Here is a 26858-nt window from a genome sequence, read left to right as displayed (position 1 = left end):
GCATAGTACCGGCCAAGTGATTCTGTAGTCATTTCCACTGGAAGTGGAATAGATGTCTTTGTCCCTTGAATTTGGGCTCAGTCATCTCACTTGCTTTGGCCAATGAAATTGGGTCCAGGTGATAGTGTGCCAGTTCCAAACCTGGGCGTTAACCTGGAAACACGTGTTTCCATTCTCTCTTACCCTTTTTTCATCACCACAAAAGAGCTTTCCTAGATATCTCTGGACATATTTGGAGAAGACCCGAACCCAATTTGCAGCGTGAAACTAAACCCAGTTAAGACTGACAAGGCAAGCAGTTCCCCAGCCAAACCCAGCCAGACTAGTCCGTGCTCAGCCAAGCCACAAATGAGCAAGAATGTATTATTATTACTATTATTACTATTATTGCTAATGTGAATATTAATTGTTCATAATATTTATTATTACTATTGTTAGCCACTGAGTTCGGAGGTGGTTTGTTACACGGCAATAGCTGACAGATACAGTACTGAACAAAAAATGAACTTCCTGGTTTAAAATTAGATTTGACTAGCAGTCTCAACACATGCTTTCCTGTTTATCTTCTCACTGAAAGGTCAATGAAAATATAGCAAAAGGTGAACAAAATCACACTCTCACAAAAACTCAGTCTAAAAGGCAATTTGTGAATCTGGAAAGAACAGATACAATCCAGAGAAAACTCCATCTAAAAATCAATAACAACAAAACTGAAAATTGAAAAGCAATCCCTGTCTACTGCCTGTCCCCATGCCCAGATATTCTGTAATCAAAGCAGAACAGTAACCTCTGCCCACTCCCCAAATGTTCCATAACCAAGTGCATTGTTTTTACATCCAGAGTAAGACTATAATACACAGAAATTACCTGAACAAGAGTTAAGGCAATACATGTTGGGATACACTGCGTACGTAGGGCAGTAGGAGTTCCACGATAAAAGTGCCATTGGCACGAGCAGAGGCAAAGAGACCCGTCGTAGGAGTGCATCACAGGAATTGTAGATTTCCACATACGACAGTCAGAGCCCAATAGTGTGGGTGAGAGAGAAAGATACCACCCCAACAAAGAAAAGGAAAACCTGCCAGAAAGAAGAACTTACACTGTCGACTGCACGGATGTATTTGCCCTTTAACTGAATGCCTGTGATAAATTGAACCGCAGCACAGACAGACAGTAAATGTAACCAAAAATCTGGCTGTTGAAAAATGCTGAAGTCTGGCCTGACAGAAAGTATAGCAGAAAGAAATAAATTCTATGTTATGACAGAAATATCTGAGAAAATTACGTAAGCATTTTCCCTTTGACCCACCAAGCCCGCATCCCAGACTCTATCCGAAAGACACTCCTCCACAAGTACTAGACAATAGGTGTTCAAGATTATTCAGAGGATTGGCTAAACAAATCAAGGTAACTCCTTTGTATGGAATATCCCACTGCCATATGCAAAGAATGAGGAGACTTTATGTACCGATGTAGAGTGCTCTCCAAGACATGCTGTTAAGTGACAACTTCAGAATTCAAAAGTCTATTGAGTATACTTCTTGTGTAAGAAAAACCAGGAAATATACACACACATACACACACACGATTATTTTTATCAAAAGAAATACGAGAAGAAGAAGCCACAACTAGTACCAAAATGGTTACCTATGGAAATCTGAGTTAACGGGAACAGTAACAGAATGTAGGGAGGAGGGTGCAAGCAAGAATTTTCTGAGTCTTCAACCTTACGTACCTTAGACTCTTGAACCACAGACTCAAAAAATAATAGTAAAATTTAATCCAAAGGGGGAAAAAAGGATACTCTAAAATGGAAAATAGAGAAAATAAACACTTCCACTGACATTTGAAATCAGTATTCAGACTGTACCTCTTGTAGAATAATAAAACCAAATGCAGGATGTGGACCTTTGTTAGGGTCCTAATCCAGGCAAACCCACTCGGAAGAAATTTGAGACAGTCGGGTGAATCTGAATATGGAATGGAAATGCTAAGAATTTGTTTTTTTTCCTAAATGTGGCAATGGCATGGTGGTTGCACGGGGAGATATCAATTAGATAGCTAATTATCAATTAGAGATACATAATAAATTATGTAAGGGAGAATCGATATATTGATATGATATCTGGGAATTGTTGTGAAAGCTATCAGCAAGGAAAAAACAGTGTTTAAGGTGTGGAGAGGGATGAGCAGAGCAAACAAGACTGGAAAAATACTGATAATTGTTAAAACTAGGTAGCGGGTACATGCAGGTTCACTTCTTAATCCATGTACTTTTGTGGTATGAAAATGTCTGTAATAAAAAGTCATGTAAAAGGTCATTGAATATGAGAGGTATTATTTTGAAAAAGAAGATTATAAACATATAAGAAAGTGTAACATGCCGTGCACAAACCTTGATTCAATCCTTTTTTGAAAAAAAAATCTCTAAAAGTTTGGGTATAACTAGGAAAACATGAGGATGAACTAACTCATAGTAGGCAATTATGTTTATTTCTTTTAAGTAAGATAATGACTTGAGTTTCTGTAAGAGACTATTTCTATTCTTAGGGAAATTAAATCAAAGTATTTAGGGGTGAATACATAGTCCAATTTCAAATAGTTCAGCAAACATATCATGTGTCACCCTTTTTTATATAGCTAAACATGTTCATAATAAAAACTTGAGGGGTGCCTGGGTGGCTCAGTCGGTTAAGCATCAGACTCTTGATTTTGGCTCAGGTCATGACTTAGACCGTGACGGTCTAAGGAATTGAGTCCCATGTCAGGATCTGGACTGACAGTGTGGCGCTAGGATTCTCTCTCTCCTTCTCTCTGCCCCTCTGTGGCTCATGCTCATGTGCATGCACTCTCTATCTGTCTCTAAATAAATAAATAATTTTTTTTTAAATTTGAAGAAACTAGTGAGTCTAGCAAGAGACTAGACAATTTCATAGAAGTGATATGAGTAATAAAACCATATGTTTAAAGACTTGGAAGCAACCCAAATGCCCATGAATGGAATGAAATTGTGGTGTATTTATGTAATGGAGTACCAAATACACAGTAAAGAGTTAATATAGATGAATACCAAGAATTTAATCATGAGCAAGAACAAAAACATCAAGTGAAGAAGAGATCATCCAATATCACTTAATTTACACAGAGTTCAAAAACAACTAACGCTAAGCAATCCATTGTAATATACATAAACACGCAAACACACGGGCAGAATAGTGTTCCATCTGAGGATTAGATGGGGAAGAGGCCTACAGAAGCCCTCCAAGTGGTCCCTCTAAGTAATGTGCTCTCTCTCAGGCTAGTGGGGTCACAAGTGTTCATTTAACACAACCATTTATTGCTTATGGTAGAATATTCATTTACATTATTTTATCTTTAATGAAAATCATTTATAATTATATGAAAATTCACTAATAAATACCTGTGTATATTTAACCTGGAAAATAGTGAAAAGTATGGATAATGAAAGGGGACAAACTTACTGTATTTATTGATAATATAAGCTATAATATAAGCGATTGAAAGTAATCTGGCTCAGGAGAAGAAATAGAAAAATCAATGGAAGAATCTAGAAAGTCCATAAATGACTTTAAATATATGTTGGAATACAGAATATGATAAAGAAATTATCAGAAATTTTATCAGAATTTTATCATTTTATCAGAAATGAAAAGTATTAGGAAAATTGACTTACTATTTGGGAAATAAAATGGAGTTGGATCAACACTCCAAATTTCATACCAAAATATATTTCAAATAAATTGATGATTAAAACTAAAATACAGAGCCCTAAAATTATTAGAAAAATTTATCATTGGATTTTTAAAAATAATCTTGAACTAAAAATACCTTTAAAGTTAAAGACAAATTAAAAAGCTAGAAAAGCACTTTTGCAAGGCATATGATAGTTTCTGGGCCAATATTTTAAATGCCATTTTATTACTGTAACACCTATTTAGCACCAACTATATATCAAACATTATGCTAAGTACTTTATATGAATTGTCTATTTTAATTATCAAGCAAAACCAAATGACATATACTCTTATTGTCCACATTTTATAGATTATAGAACTGAGGTACTGAAAGACTATGAAACTTGCACCAGGTCAAGCAGCTAATAAATAATGAAATCAGGATATGAAACCATGATGATTAACACAAAAGGCCCTGCTTCAAACCACCATTTTATGCTGCTTATGAACAAGTTCTTAAAAATCAGTAAAAAACGATAGCCCAGTTTAAATAAAAGGAGACAATGGAGAATATGCAAAGCAATTCTCAAAACAATAAATATAAATGGCCTATAATCCTATATAGATGCCAAGGAAACAACACTGAGATATCAATACCTACCAGATTGGCAATCTTAAACAAATGATAAAACCAAATATTTAAAAAAACAAGTGGGGAGAGAGGTATGGTGATTCATTGTGGTGAGATTGGGACTTGGTGCCACTTTTTCAAACTTAGTTGGCCAATAGCTACCAAAACATGAAATATATGTGGTCTTCCCTAGAAACTGCTTTCTTAGAAATGTATTAGACACATACATACACATACACAGGAAGATATGATGGTATCATATCTACAGGACTTATGTAACAGAAAAAAGTCATGCTGAGTTGCCTGGGTGGTTCAGTCAATTAAGCATCTGACTCGTTCTCAGCTCAGGTCTTGACCTCAGGGTCATGAGTTTAAGCCCTGAGCTGGGCTCTGTGCCGGGCGTGAAGACTACTCAAAAAAAAGAAGGAGAGGGAAGAGGAGATGGAGGAAAGAAAAGAAAAAATCTTCCTAAGAACACTTAACAATACTTACATATTTGACAGTAGGGGAATATGCAGATAAATTTGATTGATCCATATAACAGAATTCTATGGAGCTCTTATGAGCAAGTGTGATAATTCTATGTGTACTGACATAGGAACATTTTCAAAATATAGTATCAAGTGGAAACACAAAAAGGTATTGAACAATGTGATTACCTTATCTCATTTGAGTAAAATATGTATATATGCTGGATATGTGCAAAAAAATATTTCTGGTGGATACCATGAAACTATTGACAGTGTTTACCCCGAGCAAGGGGTTAGGTTGTACCATTATCTGCTCCTTGATGTTTTAGCATGTGACTATATCACATTAGTAATGTAATGTTCCACATTTAACTTTTAAAAGAGCCAAACAAGGGGCGCCTGGGTGGCGCAGTCGGTTAAGCGTCCGACTTCAGCCAGGTCACGATCTCGCGGTCCGGGAGTTCGAGCCCCGCGTCAGGCTCTGGGCTGATGGCTCAGAGCCTGGAGCCTGTTTCCGATTCTGGGTCTCCCTCTCTCTCTGCCCCTCCCCCGTTCATGCTCTGTCTCTCTCTGTCCCAAAAATAAATAAACGTTGAAAAAAAAAAAATAAAATAAAATAAAAGAGCCAAACAAGAGAAAAAAGAAAAGGAAAAGAGAACAGTCAGAGTTTTTACAATGTCCCTGGAAATAATCAGATACTCCAGAATAAAATTTCCCAACCATAAAAGAGGGCAGATTATACATATATAATTAAATTATATATATATATATATACACACACACACACATAATATTAGTTATATATACAGCCAGGATGAAGTGGAGAGAGATGTCCAGAAAAGGGCTTATTGTGAGATTGCTCAATAAAACAATAAAATATTGAAGGGGCAAAACCAATGCCATAGAAATGTAATTAATCGATGCTATTAAGGACAAATCTGAGAAGCTGAGAAACAATTCTGGAATATAGGGGGAAAAAAGATAAATAAATATCAAATATATGTAAATATAAGTGAAATCGAATATGATAACTCACTAAATGCCAGCAGAGAAGTAAGATCTGAGTTTTTGAGGGACTGTGTCTGAAATGTATATATTAGAGTAGACACTTGCCAAAATGCCAATAAGAATCCCATCATTTCTGAATCCCTCTTTGCAATGTGACTTTGCACATTTCCCTACCCCTCCAATATGAGCTGATGGGCTCAGTCATTTGCTTTGGGCAATAGAATATGTTAGAAGTCATGCTGAGCCATTTCCAAGCCTACCTCTTAAGGGGCCTTGAATGCTTCTGTGTTCTCTCTTGGAAACCTGCACAGCCACCATATCAACAAGCCTGAGCCGGCCTGCTGTAAGATGAGGGTCTATGTAGGACAGAGCCATTCCAGATGAGGACAGTCCCTAGCCAACCTAGCAGCTGACCACAGATGCCTGTGACCATTCTAGACCAAAAGAACTTCCCGGCAGAACGCAGCCCAAATTGCCAATCTGCACAATTGTGAGCTAAATAAAAGATTATTGGTTTAAGTCATTAATTTTTGGCAGGGCCTTTAAGGCAACAATTGCTGACTGATACATTCACATTCACCCTGAACCTCCTTTATGTGGGAAGGTAAAAAAATACGATGTCAGGAATAAAAGAGGCCTGAAAATATATTCTCTTTAAAAAATTATTTGAAGATAGACATGAAACCATGGAAAGGATAAAGCAAAATTAGGAGGCCAAGAAAGGAGATGTCACAGTGTGAAATTGCTACAGACTACTGCTAGCAATTAGCATAATTTGGCTAAATTCTTGAAATATCACTAACAACAATGTAAAAAATAACAATATGCTCATGAAGATTCATAATATAAAAATTATTATGGAATTGCAAAAAACAGAATTAAAATGTAAGTTTGTCTAAATAAATGGAAGAGGAAAAGACAGTAAGTAAAAGTATGTTCAAACTCTTATTTATTTATTTATTTATTTACATTTATTTATTTTTGACAGAGAGAGACAGAGCACAAGTGGGGGAGGGGCAGAGAGAGAAGGAGACACAGAATCCAAAGCAGGTTCTAGGTTCCAAGCTGTCAGCACAGAGTCTGACGTGGGGCTCGAACTCACAAACTGTCAGATCATCACCTAAGCCAAAGTCAAACTCAACCGACTGAGCCACCCAGGCCCCCCTCAAACTCTTATTTTAAAATATAAAGGAGACTCGGGGTGCCTGGTTGGCTCAGTGAATTAAGCCACTAACTTCGGCTCCGGTCATGATCTCACAATTTGTGGGTTTGAGCCGTGCTTTGGGCTCTGCGCTGACAGCTCAGAGCCTGGAGCCTACTTTGGATTCTGTGTCTCCCTCTCTCTCTGCCCCTCCCCCTGCTCATGCTCTGTCTCTGTCTCTCAAAGATGAATAAATGTTAAAAAAATTTTTTTTAAATAGAAACACCAAAAAGAAAAACATGAACATTAAGGACCAAATAAAAACAAAATGGCAGAAGCAGGGGCAAATATATCAACTATTGCAGTAAGCATAAAAGGAATAAAATCCCATATTAAACATGGTTGATAAAAAGGCTCCAATTAAGCAAGAAACCCAAAGTTGAAAATAATATGTCAGACATATACAAATAAACAGAAAGCTACAATTGGGAAAATAAAATCAGATAAAGCTGAATTCAAGGCAAACATATCAAAAGGGATTTTTAATGATTTTATAATTATCACGTTATAATAACAAGGAATTAAATTCACAGTGATGCTATAAACTTCCACAAATCTTTATGTATCAATCGACATCGTTCCAATATTAAAAGTGAAAAGTGGCCAAAAAACCAGACAAAATTATAAAAGCGGAGTTACAGTACTATCAGCAGATCAAACAGACGGAAGCCAACGAACATGAAACACAAATCAAGATTTTGAGGCTGTCCATCTTTTTAGACTCGTGGATCCCTATGAGAATGTCAAGAACGCTCTACCCTTAGCTCAGAAGCATGCACACATCGCCGGCATGTCAGGGGACTTATGGATACCCTGAAGCCCATTCATAAACTTCTCTGCGGCCCCCTATGGGTTAACCATACTAGATAAAAGGGCTTTAATTAAATTATTAATAAGGTTGTTTTAATAATTACCAAACTTTAACTCTGTGGAGAATACATTGCCAGTGCCCATGGCCTGTTTGCATAAATCCATCTTCTATGAGACCACAAGGACAATCCAGAGCTCTAAAAAGTATTCTGCAGGCCACGTTCTCTAATCAAAGTGCAATAAACTAGAAACTAATGAGAACATTTTAACCTTAAAAGTAAAGCCACTTGGAATTGTTAAAAACCACTCTCCAAAATAACTCTTCAGCCGAAGAGGAAAAGAAAACGGCCCCTAAGAAATTGAACAAATACGGGAACACCACATACCATATCTTAGAAATACAGATCTAGGATTAAGTTGACTTGTGAATTCGTTATTAAAAGCTAGCGCTTTCAATACATTGTGTTGGGACAGCAGGCTAATAAATGGGCCCTGGTGGTAAAGGAAGAACGAGGGCTATGGGGCGCTAAGTGTTTCAAAACAGATGAGGTAGAATGGGGCAAGGATACTCTACATGATCTTGAGAGGCAGGGAAGGCCGCTGGTCTGGTGTAGAAAGACGTGAACAGAACAAACATGGAGCCAAACGGAGACCTCAGCCATCGATCCTCCTTTGTAGGGGCCTCTGCAGAGTAAAGGTGACTCTTCCAACCAGTGGGGAAAGGATGGTGTGGTTGGTACGCAGTCCTGAGAAAACCGATTCTCTAGGGCATGAAGTGTTGGTGCAGGGAAGGGATCCCCGAAGGCCAACATACCCACAAAGATACTCACACTCACCAGAAGGAAGGGAAATAGAAATTTAAATGGCGACAAGATGTCATTTTCTATCCATTAAAATACAAGAATTAAAAAGAGGGTGAGGATGTCGGGAGATAGGCTCTTCATGCAGTAATGGCGGGCACATAAACAGGCACTGTTCTGGAAAGCCCCCTAACCCTCCTTAGTCAAATCAAGCATGCACACACCCTGTGATGTACCCATCCTCTCTGGAGACTACACCTAGGAGACATTTTCCAGCAGGTTAGTAAAGGGACATTTGAGAAGATGTTTTTGGTGCATGCTGTAGGAATTCAAAACAACCTGGTTAGCCACTAATTGGGGAATGGGCAAGTCAAAGGTAGAAAATATTTGGACATAACACTATTCATCCTTAAAAGCAGCGAAAGAGGGCCACCTGGGTGGCTCAGTCAGTGAAGCATCCGACTTCGGCTCAGGTCACGATCTGGCGGTTCATGAGTTCGAGCCCCGCGTCGGGCTCCGTGCTGACAGCTCGGAGCCTGGAGCCTGCTTCGGATTCTGTGTCTCCTCCTCTCTCTGCCCCTCCCCAGCTTGCACTCTGTGTCTCTCTCTCAAGAATAAATAAACATTAAAAAGAAAAAAAATTGTTTAAGGATACATGTAAAGAATATTAGAATGCATACCTATAGAAAAAAATGAATGATTCAGTGGAACAGGAATAGAGATGAAATTAAATAAATGGGTAATACAAGGGAGGGCCCTTACATGGACTTATGACTACAATGTGCTAATCAATTCAACTTTCCTACCTGTATCTGCTTTGAAAGTATGATTTAAAATGCTAGGCTGCTTGCTCATCCCTTAATTTGGATTCAGTTAGTATTTGCGACGGATCTTCTAGTGTCGAGTACATTCATGCTCATTCTTTCCCGTAATGCTCACCAGAAACATGGATATGTGATTGCCTATATTTTGTAAAAGGAAACCGTTCCTGCTTCTAAAGAGTTTGCCCAAGGTCACCAAGTTAGTAAGTTAGAGAGAAAGGCTTGAGACACACGTCTATCTGATGCACTGCAATCCTTCTAACGCACTCCATAGTTTCTGTGTGTGGGGTTTGGGAGCTTGAAACATTATTCAGACTCATGGATTATAAATCATGTTACCAGGCACGGTAGATGCTGCTGCGATGGTATCGACCGCCACACGGCAGCCCAAGAATGCACGCATCCTGCCAGGATGGCTCCGCCCTCTGGGCCCCCAAAGGAACTCTACACAAGAAACTAGAGGTGTTTAAAAATGCAGTTGGAGATTATGGCTGAGGCCTGCACGCTTCTCCCCCCTCATCTAGCTGCCCTGAGTCTACTGAACCAGAATCCTGTCCTCTTTGGAGGCAGATGTGGGCGGGAGAGTCACTGGAACAACAGACAGTCACAGCGTCTAGCACGAGGCAGAGAGGGGTGTACGTGGCATTTCTGTCTTTGTACCAGGGTTTCAACTGAAGCTCCAAAGCAAAATAAAATGAGTAAGTGCTTAAGACAGAGAGCCACTGATTTCTGTGTCCTCCTGCCCCGGGCATACTAGTAGACCACATTGTAGGGCCTCCTCCTGTATGTAGGTGGGACCCTGCAAACAGATTTCAACAATGCAATGTAATGAAAGCAACTGTCACCACCTAGTCAAGTCAATTACAAGCAGGGCTATGTTAGTGATTTCTGTGAAACAAACCACCTCAGGCTCAGTGGTTTAAAACAACCATTTATTTAGATCACAATCCAGAGGTCAACAGGAATCTAAGCTGGGCTCCATAGGTGGTTTTCCTAGTCTCCTTATGACCCCCGTTATGCCCACAGTCAGGTGGAGGTCAGCTGGCCTCTCTTTTTGTGGAATTTGTCTGGCAGGCAGCTAAAGTGACAGGGCAGCTGACCACATGTCTCTCGTTAGCCAGCAGACAGATCCAGAGGTGTTCGTATGGAAGTGACCGGATTTAAGAAAAAGAGCAGACGTGTGCAGTTTCCTGAGGCCAGGATCAGAACTGACACGATGTCATTTCTACCACACTCTATTGGCCAGAGAGAGTCACAAAGGCAGCCCAGGTTGAAAGAGCAGGAAGGTAAACACCACCTTTTGATAAGAAAAGATACAAAGCCAAATTGCCAAGAGTTTATATTCAGGGAGGGGTAGAGAACTATGGGCATTTTTTGTAATCTGCCACACTTCCCCATTCCTTCTCTCATGCTATTGGCAAAATCTCATAGAGGACTTAGGATTCTTTTTTTATGTTTATTTATTTATTTTTGAGAGAGAGAGAGAGAGAGAGAGAGAGACAGCGTGACAGTGAGCATAGGGGAGGAGCAGAGAGACAGGGAGGCAGAGAATCCCAAGCAGGCTTCATGCTGTCAGCACAAAGCCCAACATGGGGCTCAATCTCACAAACCGTGAGATCAGGACCTGAGCCGAAATCAAGAGTCAGAGGTTTAATCAACTGAGTCACCCACGCACCACCCCAAGATTCTTAAACCAGAGTTCATAGATTTCCAAGGGTCCGTTTCAGGAATGAACTTGGATGGGAATAAGTTGCACTGTTATGTTCATTAACCTAGGACTGATATTACCTTTCCCTCAACCTATCAATGTAGACCAAACATTACATACTGTTATCAGCACTTGTGACCTTATCACCAACAGAAGCCACACATGTTTTCGTAGTGTGTTAGCGACGTCTCAAAAATATTGTCTTGTTCAAAACTACCTCAAGATCACATAAGATATTAGACCTGTCCCCTCAGTCTCATTAGTGAATGTGTTGATAAAAAAGCATGTATAAGACCCTCAACACATGTTATTAATATTTTGATCATTCTTTTCTATTCACTTAAAAACATCATTCTGAGAAAGGGCCCATACTCTTCACCTTCCTTCAAAAAGGAAGCCATATTGCGGAAGAAGTCCTCTCCACACAGAAGACAGCAAAGACACTGGTAAAAGCAGCTTAGATGCTGAGCCACTGCACAGAGCAGAGCTACCCCAACACCCAGCGACCCACTTTGGTCAAGGACATGATCAAAAAGTAAAATCCTATTGTTTGGAGCCCCTCAGATTCAGTGATTGTTGTTTACTGCATTTAGCCTGTGCTGGCTTAGACAATACATCTATGCTTAAACAACATCTATGCAGGTGAGACCACCACATGACCAAACTCATTCAGTCCATCTTTGGCATCCAACCTCCGTAAAAGAAGTTGGGTTTATTAAGGGTAGAATCATCAGAGAGGATTCTTATCACCTCTTCAACAAGTGGGGACAAGTGGGAGTTCCCAAAAACTCATTTTTAGGTTGGGTTTGTTAAAGATAGAATCATTAGAGAGGATTCTTACACAGTCCATCTTTGACATCCAGCCTCCATAAAAAATGTTGAGTTTATTAAGGATAGAATCATCAGAGAGGATTTTTATCCCCTTTTCTAACCCACAACAAGAGAGAGTTCCCCAAAACTCATTTTTATAAAAGGTATTATCTGATGGGAAGAACAAGCAGAAATGCCCTCTCTGGCCCAAGAAACTTGAGAGAGAGAGAGAGTTGTCGGAAGAATTGCCATGGAGCCCCTAGAACCTGGGGAGGTGTGAAGGTGAGAGGTTAGCTGGAGCATCAGCTGAGGGTCGACTATAAACGAACTTCACCTTGAGAGTTTGGTAGATCGAGGGAGTTCAGTTCCCATGTGGATTCTGCGAAGTTTAGCCCATGCTTCACACTACCTGGAGGGGTCCACCCCAGAGGACTGCCTACGGGGACAAAGCATTCCCAGCGATGTGCCTTGGCAAGCTGGATGTAAGGAGGAATGTAAGAAGTCATCAGAGACTGTGTCCATTCCCCAGAAAACAGTGAGCCATAGCAGCCCCACATCACTGGGCGTCTCTGAGAATGCACAGAAGAGCCAGCAACTGGATGCCTGCCTTGACACAGGGCTTTTGACAGCCACGAGAAAGACATGATCACTGCAGGTGGCAAAAGCAACAACCAAACAACACTATTTTCTTCACCTGTATGTCTTCCACTCTATGTTCTGTGGCTCTGAAGAAGCCAAGCTTAGCAGAGTTAGTTGAGAAGGAGACAGGACAATGAGACAAAGAACAAAATACAATCTCCCCTGGCCCCTGTCTATCTTCACACCGTGACCTACATCTGGCTTTGAATTGGGGAGGCTGAAGTCTTGATGTCAGATTAGGCTGGACTTTTTAGTCTTATAATTGAAACTGTTCTAATATCTCAAAATGACTGGGGGAAAAAAAACAATGGAATCTTCCTTCAAGATCATCCAAGAAGTAAGGTAGACTTTTTTACAAAAATATTTGCGGGGCAAGAATGATTCCTATTTTACACTCTCTTCAACCCGATGACAAAAGCAATCCACACCAACTCACCAAATCCACCAGAAGGTGTTCCCACATCCTACAGCCCAAAGTTTCTTCCATGTAGTTGAACTGTCCAGAAGGAGCTGAAAAGCAGCAGGGCCTCACAGAGACTTGGCGGGTGCAGGTTGACTATAATCATGTGGTTAGGAAGGTCAGGAGTGGGCCATTCCCAAGATATTGTGAAGTTCAGAAGATGAACACATCCTTTGTCACCCCAACTCAACCCCCTTCTCAATAAAATCTCTGTGTTTTCCCTACTGAAACCTACCTCATAGCTACAAAAATATCCAAACTTTGCCGTCGCTGCCCCTGAAACATGTCTGTGAATCCAAATGTCTTATTTCCCAAAACATGTTTTACTTCCAGACCAATTTGTCCACCACGTTCTTTTTCTACCAACAAAATATATCATATAAAATAATCCCAGGGGCACCTGGGTGGCGCAGTCGGTTAAGCGTCCGACTTCAGCCAGGTCACGATCTCGCGGTCCGGGAGTTCGAGCCCCGCATCAGGCTCTGGGCTGATGGCTCAGAGCCTGGAGCCTGTTTCCGATTCTGTGTCTCCCTCTCTCTCTGCCCCTCCCCCGTTCATGCTCTGTCTCTCTCTGTCCCAAAAATAAATAAACGTTGAAAAAAATTAAAAAAAAATAAATAAATAAAATAATCCCAAAGACCAGATGCATGATTGCATACAAAAGATGTATTTTCCTTAAATATAAACTTAACCTAACAAATTTTTCCTGTTTTAATGTGATTAATTACTCTTTCAACCAGCATTACCCTCATCAGCCACACTGATCTGCCGAGATTCCCTGCAGGAGGAAGGGCCAGAGGAAGACCTGGGTTTGAGTGTTGATAGTGAACAGGTGCTCCTCCATAATACTCAGACCTTGCCATTTTGGTACGTGCAGGCAGCCTTCCAGCTTCCAGTATCTGCACCTCTTTGCCTGAGGGCTTTTTCTAAAGCTCCCAGCAAGACATTGAGTCTTGGGAATACAAGGAAATTAACATTTCCTAGAGCAGCCCTCCACCAATGACTGAAGGGAGTCGGTGTACAAATACCCCTGCTCCCTCACTGCAGGGTTGGAGACTTCTGAGTCCAGTGCTCTACTGTTTCCCAGAGCGTCCCTATGGGATTGGACTCCTGTTACCCACAGTGATGACTGGCTTATTAACACACCCTTTACTGGCTGACTGCCCTCCCCTGTCCTACTTCTCCATCCTCTTCCTGAGTTCCTCTCACACCTCCCAAACAAATTATGTAGACTCAAAACCTTGTCTTGGGGTCTGCTTTCCATAAACTAAGATGGCACAGTAGCCCTGCCTTAGGGTCATATGTAGCCTCAAAGAATACCCTAGGCTCCAAACAGTCTTAATAGCTTCTCCCTTAACATGCAAATGTGTGAGGTCAGAGAGCAGAAAGCATTCCACAGCCCCTCCAATGCAATGAGAGACAATCCCAAGCCTTCAGTCTGTTTATTCTCTCTGGAGAGGCCTCTGAAACTGCCTGCAATAGAGCTTTTCTGCCCACATTCCCCGGCATGGGAATCTTCGTGCTTTGTTTTAATGAGAGTAGACACATTGGAGAAAAGGAGACCTTCCGAAACCAGATGGTCTCGGTCAAGCATTCTGCTGCCCTTTGCATCTTTTTGAAAGCACTCCTTTGAAAATTGTTGGTGCTGGTTAACAAGGTGCTTTTCAGACAGGAAGAACAGATGCCAGCATGTGACTCTCGTCTGGACCATAATGCCACACGAAGGCAGAGCTAAACAGAACACCCAGACTCAGAATTAACTGTGACAGATGGCTCTTACGCATCAGCCTCTGGTGGGAACCAGGCTTCTGTTCCACCTGATCATGGAGAGCTTGCCATCATCTCCTCCCTGTGGGGTGAAGGCCTCCTTTCCACCAAACTCCTGACCACTTGTTTTCTTCACTGGTTTTCCCATTTCTGTAGTTACGACAAATGACCACACACTTCCTCTTGGGCTCCCATTCCCGTCCAGAGCCAACTGAACTTCAGTTCTGTGTCTCCCTCTGTGGAACGTGGGTTAGTATTCCAACCTCACCTCAACAAGGTATCAAGACTAGAATTCCACAGTTCTTGAAGATTCTTGAATCCAAGTCATGACATCAACCAGAGATGCTGGGCTTTCATATTTAGAGAATTAATCCTTTAAATGGTCTTCAGTTATTTAAAGATGAGCTTCCATCTGGCAGTCTGCAACTAATGCCCTATAATGTTCATTCCCATCAACAATAATAATAGTAGTAATAAATAATAATAATAATAATAATAATAATAATATGCATAGGAATTGTTATGTGCCAGGCCTATTTCAGGGTTTTATATATATTAACTCATTTAATTTTCACAACCCAATGAGGTAAGTATTATATCCTCTGCTTTATAGATGTAGACACTGGGGCAACAGAGTTGCAAAGGACTTGCATAAGCTCACACAGTAAGTTTGTGGCAGAGTCTGGATTCAGGGCTTCCACACACAGCTGTACAGGTTGTGCAGCACACTCCACCGAAAGGAAGCATTCATATCAGCTGCCGTGCAGCTTGCTCAGCCCTACGCAATAGGATCCAAACCCAGGAGGACTCTCCAAAATTTCTAGGGGGTCTCTAGTCAAAGGAGTTAAAGAGCATAGCACAATATTTGCATATAAAGGCATTCATCACAGAATCGCTTATAAAAGCAAAAACAAACAAACAAACAAACAAAAACCAAACAGAAACAACAAGAGAGGAAAGACTAAGCCAATTACATCAAAATCACTTCATAATTAGTTTCAAACAATTAAAACTCATGCTTAAACAAGATATACATATATTTTTTTCTTTTAAGTTCATTTATTTATTTTGGGAGTGCAAGCGGGGGTGGGGAGAGGGAGGGGGGAAGGAAGAGAGAGAGAGAGAGAGAATTAATCCCAACCAAACAGGCTCTGCACCATCATCACAGAGCCCAACCCAGGGCTCGAACCCACAAACTGTGAGATCATGACCCGAGGTGAAGTCGGATGCTCAACCGACTGAGCCACCCAAGTGCCCCAAACAAGATATATTTTTAAAGGTACCTCAAACTATGGTAAGAGAGTAAAAGAAGCAATACATGGAAATCTAAATTTAAGTCAGTAAGGTAAAAACACCACCCACCTTGAGCTGATATGATGTCATATCCTGAGACCAGTCAGATACCTATAGCAAGTCAATTGCACATTGCCCTTATCATCATGTATAGGGCAGCAACTAGTCCTCAATGGATAAAATATGTCTAGCTTTAGGTTTTCTTTCCCTGACATCATGCTTATTCTAGCATATCCATGATGTTCAATAAGGTTATGTCAAAACAACATTACTAACAAAGGAACTCATTTCAGAGTAAGAGAACACAAGTAATGGCTATTACCAATGGAATCTAAGAGGCTTACCATTACCCCATTATCCAGAAGTAATTGGCCACAGAGAACCTGAAATATTTTACTGAAGACCCAACACAGTCACAAGGGAGGTAAATCTTGAGGCTATAGGAGTCTTTCTTTCAGAATCTACTATGTACTCTGAACTCAAGATAAACATGAATTGTTCTTTCTCATAATCAGAATGTGAAAGTCCGGGATCTAAGATGCATTGGTACATGGGTGGAGCCTCTCAATCTCTGGCAAAAATATCGCCCTCTATTGCTGAGACTCTGGATGGTGGAGTCTAGAAGTTCCAGGCCCATGGAAAGATTGTTTCCTCGAGAAGATACCACTTTTTTCCCCCACTAAATTGGAAAATGAGACCACCTGGCCACGTCAAGATTCCCTTACTACAAGGCCAAAGAACAATAGGTAACTGGAATGTAATATACATCTTCTAATCTCTTTTTCCTCCCAGAATTATTTCCTTTGGAGACAGCCCTTTCCCTACTCCATGTGATCCTAAGAGGCTGCCAGATTTATGGGATCCCCGACTTTTGATCCTTTGGACCATTAGAATGGATATATAAGTTAACCTTGGCCAAGTTGTCTCTCTATCCCAGATACTGTGCTCTTGACTGAGGGCACAAAGGGGCCAAAAGTGGTTTCAGCAACATTCTAAAGAATCCCTAGACAATGTCAGTACTCTAAAGAGTTCAGTGAGTATTCCTTCGAGCTGCCCTCATCATGCCTGGTTTCTGCCCTTTCTAAGACCGGATGTTCATTAATTCCTTTGACTCTATGAACTATTTCATGTCCTTCTTAGTTAGTGAGGGATTGGTTCTCACCTCAAAACACACCCTTCTTTACATAGGGTGGAGCCTGTGCGAATCTTCTTCTTTTTCTTTTTCTTGTTAGGCTGGATCCATATTTGACTCTGCCAAAATGGGGAATGAGAGGGAGCCTGGAAGACAGGAGGGAGAAAGAGCAAACACGTTGCTCTTTTCCACCTGGCAGCATCTGATTCACCCCAGTAGCAACTGATTCCGGAAACAGTTGGTTCTCGTAGCATTGTTTCTACTGCTTAGCTTGTATTTCCACACGCTCTGGACCAGCCTTATTGCTTCTCCTCTGCCCACAAATTACCAGCCCCAACCAGGCAGGGCTTTTTCCTCAGAGGCCCGGGTCCCAGCTCATTGGGGCCCTGCCTATAAGTCTCTAGGTTCTCACTTCTCCAACCGCCTCCCTTTGCTTGCTCAGCCCTAGGAATGCACCAGACTCTGGCCGTCACTAATTTTGGATTAACTCTATCGTTCTGTATTCGCCTTTTCTGGCCTCCAGTACCCATTACTCCAAACTCCTTATTAAACCCCCTCTGTGAAAATGACTGGAGTATCTTCTCTTTTCCTGAATGATTCATCTTCCAGCACATTTCCTGTTTCTTTTTCTCAAGTTAAGGAGATCTGGTGTTGTCCATTGAACCCTAAGAAACCTAAGTGGCCCATCTGGCTGTCCTTTACCCACGTGAAGGCTGGACTCACCCAAAGTCACATGGCGGATAACAGATGAAGCTGTGGGTCAAAGTCAAGTCCACCTCATTCTAAAGCAGTCTTTGCCTTCTCCTCCAGATCACAGAGGTATTGGACTAAAAATTATTTTTAAAAACAGAACTTGTCAACTTCTGGCCTGAACAAGGTGGCATAATCTTGCCCTGTCCTTTATCCCTCAGTAAGTACAATAATAAACACTGCAAATAACTCAAGAGACAACCAAAGGGGAACTCGGAGAGGCGGAAGAGGAAAGTGAGCTGGTTTGAGACCCCAGGACTGGAGAAATAACCCAGAGGCAGGGCATTGTACGACCTCCCAACCTAGGAAGGACGCAATCCAGGCCAGATGTTTCCTCATCCACAGCCTGGCCACAGAAGGCAGCCCAGGTAGGTTCATTTCACCCTCGACGGAACAGGAGGCCAATGCCAGGTGAGCCCAGCCAGTGGGGTCAATCAGAAACCCCACTGGTAATAAGGATCTGGGGGACACTTTCTTTCCCCAGTGGGCCTGAGAACCCTCCCCCACCCAGAGATGCCACACAGCTAGGAGGCACCAGAGAGGGAAATACACCGAAACAAGAGGACCTCATGCCAGTTGGATTCGTTTTGTAGGAAACAATGGAAAAAAAGACCAAAAGGAAAAAAATAAAGGCATTTTTCCTGAAACCATTTGCTTTGCTGTCAGATAGAGGCAAGGACTGCCAGATACAAACCAAGTCTGTGAGGACATAACTAAGGGCCTCCTGGAATACATAGCTGCACATAGTACGTGTCCTGGCCACTGGGGACAAAATCAGGTGAGGGTTTGATCTGCCACACTGCATGTGACAGGGACACAGGATTCCATACCATCCCTGACTTTGTTTAGAGCACAGCATCCCACAGAGGTTTGCAACCATCATATTTTTCAGGGTATTTTTCAGATATCTATCTATCTATCTATCTATCTATCTATATCTATCTACCTACCTACCTATCTACGTATCTACCTATCTATCTATCTATCTATCTATCTATCATCTATCTATCTATTTAGAGGTGGGGTAGGGACACAGAGAGAGGGAGAGAGAGAATCCCAAGCAGGCTCTGTGCTGTCATGACCTGAGCCAAAATCAACAGTGGGCCATTTAACTGACTGTGCCACCCAGGCGCCCCTCAGGTGTCTTATTTTTAAGGAGTTTATCTTTCACCTATTTATACTCTTCCAGAAACTTGTTTTAAGCTGATGAGGAAGCAGGGAGATATTTTTCAATATGGAAGCAAAATCCTATACCTGAACAGAGCTGCAGTCAGGGAAAAGTGCAAAACCAGGCTAAATTTATGAGTCAAGAGAGTAAACTTTTACAAGAGCTTGGTTGCAAATCCTATTTCTAGTTTTGCAAAGTAGCATTCTAACTAGCAGATTTCCCTCCCTTATCTCTGCAAAGAGCACAAGTTGGCCCAGGAGGAGGTCACCAGGGAGCTGTCAGGGCTTGGCTTCCTGCAACAAGCACTTCCTGGGAGTGACCTTAAAAGAAGTCACTCTCAGATCATTTGCAAAAGGAGGGAAGGAAGCCAGCACCCCCACAGCTTTCCTGGATTTGTGATCCCTCTGCCCCAGTCAGCTCTTTCCCCAGAATAAGGTGCTTTCAGGGGGTGACCAGGAAGAAGTAAGGAACAAATTCCACTTACAAGGTGTCATTTATGGTGCACGTCCTTGCACCACACCCCAGAGCATCAGAATGAAATAACTGCAGTAACGCTAGCGAGAATTTACCAGAATGTTGTAGAATGCATTAGCAGAGCACTCATTCATTTGTTCATTTAACAAGTAAGTACTGAGCAACTTCTACACGCCAGACATTGTTCTAGGCGCTGGAGACACAGCAGCACAAAAAAAAAAAAAAAAAAAAAAAAAAAAATTAATTTAAAGATTAAATAAATAAAAAAATAAATCTCTGCCTTAGGAAGCTTAGATCAGGGTGAGAGGAAACAGACAAATAAGCATGTAGTGTCAGATGGCGATGAGCACTGTGAAGAAAAATAAAATAGGCTAAGAGAGGCAAAGTCAGGAAGATAAGGAATAGGGACACCATTTTAAGTTCTCAGAGATAATCTCTCTAAGGAGGTGGTGTTTAAGTAGGGATGAAACCGAACAGGAGAGTGTATGTACATGTGTGAAAGAAAAGCAACCAGGCAGAGTGAACCAAACATGAATGGGAATATACTGTTAAGAAAATAAGACAACAGGACCAAAACGGAGATGCTTATGCTAAGCCCCACATCAGTGAACCGAGACCTCACTTACTATAATTTTGGCTGTCCGAGAAACGGAAGCTTAAACCAATCAGGTATCGCATGATCAGCACTAGTTAGGTCATCTGCCTCATAAAACCTACATCCCCTAAAGGAAATCGACCTCACAATAACCAACCTGCTTTTCTGCCTGGAAAAACTTCCTTGTTCCTGCTCTCTTCTGGTCATAAAAACCTTTCATTTTGTACAGCTCCTTGAGGAACCTTTCAATCTGCTAGATTGAATGTAGCCAAATTCAAACTGATTGTGATGCAAATAAACTCCGCAAATTTCTAACATGCCTCAGATTATCTTTTAACAGTTCTGGGGGCAGAAGAGGGAAGTGAATGAGACCCCCCCAAAAGCCCCCAGGAGCTATGAGCAACCAGACATAGGTACCTGTGGCACCCCAGAGCATGCTGCTTTCTCAGCGGCCTCTAGAGTGGCAAGCAAGTGCCCATGGGATCCCACCTCTGCAGTTCTTGCGTTTGGAGCTCTCAGACTTTATTTGAACATTTCTTGTTCTGGACTGGATCTGGAAACCAGCAGAGTTGCATTGGGCCCAACTGAAAACATCACGCTGTGTCCCACAACATACTGGGTCCAACGGGGAAGGTCTCTGGATCTTTGGATGGCAGTACTTTGTGCACCATCTCTGGGGATACCTCTTATACCCAAAGTGTAGTTCACTACTGCCAGGAATACTTACTGTTTGTGCCACCTGAAACCAAGAAAGATATTTGAGAGGATTTTTGTAAGCAACCCTGTGGTCAGAACTTGGCCAAATTGGAAGCTTGTATGCAAAGCCTGATAGGAAATTTTTTAAAGCCTTCTCCCCTAGCTAAAATGTCTCTCTGTATGTGTGTTACAGATATGTGATATTTTTCTACCTCTGGACAGTATTGCCAAAATTTATTTGTAAAGAGCTCTATTTAATTAAAGATAATCATTTATATAAATTAAGTATACTCTCAGAAACATAGAAACAAACTCAACTGTTTTTCAAGCTCATGTGATTTAAGATAATCTTCAGTAAACAAAAGCTAGTTAAAGTTTGTTGGCTAAGGCAGGCATATCTTTAGAGTTATCATCATTAAATACGATACTTTTATTCTACCTAGTTTACCAAAAGTCAAATAAGCTCATGTTATCTCTGTTACAGAATTTGCCGGTGAGAAAAATAAGGTAATGGTTAGTCATTTAATGTCTTATAAAATTTTCATGACTAATCTAAACATAATTGATAAAAACAAATGAATTAAATAGATGTAAGTAAAATAAAGTTATAAATGTATAGTACATCTACTTAAAAATAGTTTTCAACATCTTTTTGGTAACTTGAAACTTTAAAGTTATACTGAGATAAGTTAAATGATGAATATTTGTGGAATATCTGGATCATTTCCAAGTAAGATAAAATCCTAAGGCATTAATTACTGAACACAGATTTATCCATTCTTGGCTTCCTTTTACAGAGGAACTAAAGACATTTGGGACTATTAGCAAACATATTTTGTGCCACATTGGAAAATTTACTCAGGGGAGAAGAATGTGTGTGGGAATTATGAAATGTGTTTATAAATTTGCTAATCCCAATTACTTACTTCTTAGTTTTCACTAGGAATTAAGGATTCTAAGGGTTAAGAATTCTAATTAACATATGTAATTAAAACTACTAGAAATAATAAGGGTATTAAAAACAAGCTATGGTATCATTGGTGTGCTTATGTAAAACTAAAACTCAGGCTTAATTTTTTCTCATCTGCTAAAAGGACAATAGTTCCTCTTGGACTATTGGTCTGCTCTTGATAAAAGATTATGAAAGATTTTTCTTCATCCTTTAAGTAATCTGCTTGGAAAGAAAAGATTTTGTGTTTCACCAAAACAATTTACTATGCATCATGTTATCTTTAACAGGTCTTTGACTACTTAAGAAAACCCAGTTTTCTCATTATTAAGAGAGCTAAGTTTTATTCATAACTGTAGAACCTCATGTATTTGCCTTTAACATCTTCTATTGTTGCTATTGTTAAATAGATAATTAAGAATTATTTCATAATGGTCTGTGATCGTATTTAATCAAGTGTCCAAACCTTTTGACATTTTCTCAAAATCAAATTCTAAATTTTTTTTTTTGCTTCAAATGAACTTTGAGATTTCCTTGAGGGTCCCTGGACAATCTCAAAGGATTTGTCTTTCACCTTGTGAAAGAGAGATGTAAACCAATTAGGTTTGTGTGGTGTGTTAAATTACACAGGAAACATTGTCAGATAAGGGATGATAAACCTCTTTAGGTTGTAACAATTCATGTTATTGATATAAGTGTTCTAGAGATTGTTCAAAATTCCTGGAAATGTGATATGTCCTAGTATAATGTTATCAGTCATAATTCAGTTATCTTAAAATGTTATATGTCACAGAAATAAACAAATTCCTTGTCAGTTTTATTATAATGAACTTTCATCAGATCTTTAACCATGGGCATTTTTAAGTCTTTTGTCATTTACAGATAGTTACTATTTTACTCTGATGTTTTTACAAAAGTGCTTCATCTTGGGAAAGATTCATGAAAAGTACTCTGACAAGTACTCTAGAATATGAGTTTCGGATAACTTTTAAGATCATAAAACTGGACTTAGTAAGAATTGTCAGAACTAATAGAAAACCTGGATTCAAGCAGAACACTAATAATATGAAATTGAATGAACTTATGAGGATGTTATATATATATGTATATATGTATGTATATATGTCATGAAATTGAATGAACTTATGAGGATGTTATGTATATAATATATGTATATATATGTGTGTATATATATGTATATATATGCATATATATGTATATATATGTAGATACATATATGTAATATATGTGTGTATATATATATATAACATCCTCATAAGTTCATTCAATTTCATATTATTAGTGTAACATCCTTATGAGGATGTTATATATATGTATATTTATGTATTCATTCATAAATTCATGTAAATATATTCATGTATATATATATTTATGTATATATGTATTTACTTTTTCTCTGAAACATTGCTAGTTTCTTTTTTTTTTTTTTTTTTTTTTTTTTAAATTTTTTTTTTCAACGTTTATTTTATTTTTGGGACAGAGAGAGACAGAGCATGAACGGGGGAGGGGCAGAGAGAGAGGGAGACACAGAATCGGAAACAGGTTCCAGGCTCTGAGCCGTCAGCCCAGAGCCCGACGCGGGGCTCGAACTCACGGACCGCGAGATCGTGACCTGGCTGAAGTCGGGCGCTTAACCGACTGCGCCACCCAGGCGCCCCTGCTAGTTTCTTAATGTTTAATTTTTTCAGATTTAAGAAAAATGTTTCCCTCTTAAGTTATCTATTACTGAAAAATAATTGTGCAAAGTACACCACTGTAAACAGAATTTAAACATTTACTTCTTCTCTCTACCTGATCCCTCCAGAATTTGGAAACTTGAGTATTCTTATTTTCATGGCAATATAGTTATCTGCATAAGTTTGATGGAAACATTGGTTATATTACCAGCACCTTGATTGGAATGTCATATTTGAGAATGTGCAGAGAATCTGATATGACCAGACAGTTTTAAAAAACTAAAATTTATTTTATAAAGCCAATAAAATTCCCTTGGGAAAATCAGCCTAGTACCTTGCTTACGGGGTTCTTGGCAGCCTAACCAGGTGAGTAAGGAAGGTTAATTTCTAGCATGCCCAAGAAACTCAAGATATCTTGGGGACTTCATGAAGAGAAGAATTTACCCAAATCTGTAGGTATTTTGGATGCAGTCTGATTGTGAGTCCTTGGATTGGTTTCTCAACCTGTGAGACTTTTAAAAGTCCACTCTAAAATTCCTTATGAAAAGTCCCAGCAAACCTGATTTTAAAAGGGCCTATATGGCCAATCACTATTCTTGGCTGCACTATGTAAATTACCAAGGCAAGTTTAATAGAACTAGACTTATTTTTCCAAACAAATTAGTCTTACTGTGATTATCCTTGATATAAATCATGATAATTGTAGAGAAAAAAATACGTTTCAGTAGAAAATTATAACACAACTTTGTGGATATCAAATTACAGTCGTGCTTCTTCTCTTTGGGTTTTGTTCTGTACCTATACACTGGACAGGACCCGGAATTCTTCTAGTTCGCTCAAATAGCTGGGTACAACTCCCCAAGGTAATGTTTCAAATTTTCTCCCACCCTTCTGATCTGGAATCACCAGGAATAACCCTTGAACCTCCTTGGAAGGGACTATACAAGGTGTTCCTCACTACTCAGCCAGCAGTCAAACCTCAGGGACTTGAACCCTGGGTCTACATGTCCCAATTAAAAAGGACTCCTCCAGACTCTGGGAACTGCATACCAGCTGGAGATCTAAAATTCATACTGCCTAAGGAGGTTCCTCCCTAGAAGCAGATGGCATCTTGAGGTGCACACCTCCCCCAAGATCGTGGTTCAAGATCATCAAATCCAACATGAAAGGTTTGTTTCTTTTGTCTTTTTGCAGCTTGTGTTTCTGTCTTTTAATGCTTGGGAGGACAATGCTCCTCAACTCTTGTAATTTTCTCTAAACTTACTGCTGAAGTAATAGCTGCCCAACAAAAATATCTACACTCCCTGCCAAGAAAACTGTTCTTGGTAATAGGAGAGCCCTTGATTATAATTTAGCTGAGCAAGGAGGTGTGCACGCTATGGTCAACACCACTTCCTACACTCGACACTCCTGAGGAAGCTGAGACATAGCTACATAAGATCACTGAACAAGCCAGTTGGCCTAAGAAGGTGACTTCTTCAGTGGAGTCTTTCTTTGACTTGCTGGATTCTGATTTGTTGGGGTATCGGGAACCATCGCTCTAAAGTGCACTCTAGACACCGGGAATTATCCTGCTTACAGTAATCATAGAAATATCCCTGTATGCTCCATTCTCTCATGTGGCACCTCTCAGGAGAGGGGGTCTTTGGGAGAACAGGGTGCCTCTTTCCTTTTGCAAATAAACTCTTAAGCCTGTAAATATGTTTCAACTTATCTTTTAACGGTGTACATTCACAGGAAGCAGGGAGACGAGCATGGGTAGAGTGTGCTGAAGGGTGAGCAGGAGGTGGGAACAGGAGGCAGCACATGGCCTTGCAAGGATGTGGCTTTCACTTTGCTTTCCACTATCACAATGGCTTTTACTCAAATGCCATGGGCGGGATTTGAACTTAAGAGTGGCACGATCTGGCCAAGGTTGTGAAAGAATCATGAGGACTCTTGTTGGAGAATAGGCTGTAGAGGGAGCAGAACACGTTAGGAGGATATTGCAACAATAAAGGCAAAAGACAGTGTTGGCTTGGTCAGGGTGGGAGGAGTAGAGGTAGAAACGGTCAGATTCTGAATATCTTTTGAAAGTAGGGCTGACAGAATTTGTTTGTGGGTTGAGACACAGGGTGAGAGAGGAAAACAGAAATCAAGTCCAACTTCATGACTTTTGACCCACAAAACTGAGAGGACTTACTGGCAAGTAGAAAGCTGCAAAAGAATTAAATCAGGAGTAGGCATGAACTGAATTAAGAGCTTGATTGGGGATATATTAAGTTCCAGGTACACGTTACACATCCTGGTGGATCTGGCAAGGAGGCAGGTGGATTTACATGTCTGGAACTCCCAAAAAAGGTTAATGCGCGAGCTGCATTTGGAGATCATTGCCCATATAGCCGGTATTTGAAGCCATGAGCACCTTCTTGTTTAAGCCTCTTGAACTTTATTAATTGACTGGATTTATGCAGTGGTAAACAGGATACAAATAGGACAATAGAAATCTGTCTCTGGAGCTTATATGGTCAAAGTAGAAACTTTGAGATCGCAATCAGCTTACTAGCCTTGCTAAAGGAATTTGATGGGCATTAAGGTGAGCATGATGTAGGAGTATGACCCAAGGAGAGAATTTAGACCAAGATCACCAAAAAGCAGTCATAGAATATATCAAAAGGACATCTGAAACACACATATGGGAGATGTTAAGTTATATATACACACATATATGCACACACACATATACATACATATACACATACACATGCACACACACAACTTGCCATAGGCATTTACACATAATTATCCAAAAAGAGTAAAATCCAGTTCCATCTTTTTTTAAAACTCTCTATCCAGTCTTCCCTATCTAACTCAAGATTTTCAAATCACTCTCTTTTTCCGTCCCTTCCCTGCTCATCTCAAATCAAAATTCCAATTTCTAAGATGACTCTTACCAGACCAAACACTTAGAATTGGGGGAGAGCAGTGTTTTTTACAAGCTAACTTGGGATCTGTTATCATTTTTTAAAGATGACACTTGATTTCTCACCTAATGTGCTAAAGAATGGCAGAGAGGAGGCCTCCAGGGAGAGAATGAAATTTTCATAGCTTAAACTCTAAAAATAACAGCCCCATAACACTGAATCTCATTACCAAGCAGCGAACGCTCTCACTCTCCCTTCCACTGTGGTGTTCACAAGATGCCTTTCAGAAGCCTGCACATTCACTCCACCCCCATCACGCATAAACACACACACACACACACACACACACCACCAGTTATGCTGTTACCTCTGGTAAACTTG

This window comes from Lynx rufus, unplaced genomic scaffold, assembly GCF_022079265.1.
Source record: "Lynx rufus isolate CCGP_SWC_20201006 ecotype Redwood Valley unplaced genomic scaffold, mLynRuf1.p SCAF_5, whole genome shotgun sequence".
In the NCBI taxonomy this organism is placed as follows: domain Eukaryota; kingdom Metazoa; phylum Chordata; class Mammalia; order Carnivora; family Felidae; genus Lynx; species Lynx rufus.
This window is presented reverse-complemented; position numbering follows the sequence as displayed.